Raw genomic sequence first — 1,959 nt, forward strand, 5'->3', positions numbered from 1 at the left:
AAAGTTACAGGGAATAGAATGTGTCAGCAATATGCATAACTGTTTAAAGAGTTATCTACAAGGGGTATTAGTGTGGGAACCAAACGTTATCCTTATTACCTGCTTCTGCGGAATAAACACTAAAACATGATGACATAAAACGTTAGTGAAAGAAAATAGGAAAACTGTATCAACTTTAATTTACAGCCCCTAAATCTGATATCATCTGTAACGCTAGTTCATTGGACTCAGTGTGGATTTGAAAAGGGTCTCTTCACGAAACACATTATTTTTGTATTCAGAAATAGGAAATATAAAATTTGAATGACAAAATATTGCCAACTGACGTTTAAAAAGTTATGTAACACCTGACTTGTTGTTCAGGTTCTTATCAACATTAACACCTAAGAATTTATAATATTGTATTTCATTTATTGATTTACTCTCTTATATTATTTCTAACCGTGAGGTCAGGACTTCTCTTCTTCTTCTTCTACCTCTTCTCTTCAGGTATTAGGCGAAATTGCCTCCTATGGTACCCATAATTCCCATGGTCTTACCCTATCTCTTTTTCCTTGGCACTTCAAATTTCTGAGAATAGCGGGACTCCCGTAGAATTCCAAGTCTTGAATGGATGCGAACTTGAAGCTTCGCTGTATTCATACGATCTTCTCCTCGCCTTTGACCTATGTGATGGTCACAAGATGATCGAATATTCGAAATGACATCATCATTTCTTTGTAAGGTGTACCAGGTTCGTCCCAGTGGAGTCCATGAAAGAAACGTATAAGCCACTTAGCACTTCTCCTTGTTTCAGCACAGTTCACATCCTTGAAAGGCCTTGGTGATGCAATTCTTGCTGAGAATGTCTCTATTATACCAACATCTTCCCTGTTCTTCGTAGGTGTTTGTACAGCTTCTTCTGTACTCTAGAAGTTTTGTTATTTTGATTAAAAATTTTTAGTTCTTCTCAAATACCTTAATTCCTTAGTCTGTCTTCTATTGTGCAACCTTTAATTCGTCTCAGGAATTTAATGTCTTGTGTCTGAATACAGCTTTCTTGCCTTTTGCTACTCACCCAGGCCTCCCTTCCATAAAGCAGCGTGGGGCTGCAACTGTTTTGTAAAATTTAATTTTAGTGTCTCTTCTAGTTTTGTTTTTGAGTTTTCTATTAACAGTTCCACATACACGCCTAAATTCACTAAACTTAATTTCTATATCTTTGCTGTAACCATATGTCACCTCACATCCTAGTTCTGCAAGGTATGCAGGAGAGTTTCTGTGAAGTTCGGAAGTTAGGAAACGAGGTACTAGCGGAATTAAAGCTGTGAGGATGGGTCGTGAGTCGTGCTTGGGTAGCTCAGTTGGTGCCGGCACGGTAATTCAGCGTGTTCGGTCAGAGGGTTAGCTGCCCTCTGTAATAAAAAAACTGTGTTAATGGATAAATGACGAACTGAAATGGGTGCCTTACAACGTCCGCCCTGAGCAGATATAACGAACAAAAACGAACAAAATGAGATTAAAAAAACAAAAAAAAACATGTTGGTAGAGCACATGCCCGCGAAATGTAAGGGCCCCGAGTTCGAGTCTCGGTCCGGCACACAGTTTTAATCTACCGGGAAGTTTCATATCAGCGCACACTCCACTGCAGGGTGAACATCTCATTCTGGATGAGGTCTGCTGATGATGGATCTCCTTTTTTTATCGTTAAAGCGTGGAAGCGCTGTAAAAAAACCATCTGAAAAAGGCCACGTATTTAATCACCGTTTCCGGTAGGGTCCACGCGCTTGGTTCCTGTTTCAGCTAGGAACATGGAGTAACAAGTTTTTGTTTTAGCACGGTCCAGGAGCCTTTTGTATAACCATTCGAACATTTCTCTTATTGTAACTATGGTACAGGGTATTATGGAAAGACTGGACAACGCTCCGAAGCTGACGCTAAGGTTAATTGTGTGAATTAATTAATTACTTTTGCAAGAGA

This window comes from Schistocerca gregaria, chromosome 2, assembly GCF_023897955.1.
Source record: "Schistocerca gregaria isolate iqSchGreg1 chromosome 2, iqSchGreg1.2, whole genome shotgun sequence".
NCBI classification, from domain to species: Eukaryota; Metazoa; Arthropoda; class Insecta; order Orthoptera; family Acrididae; genus Schistocerca; species Schistocerca gregaria.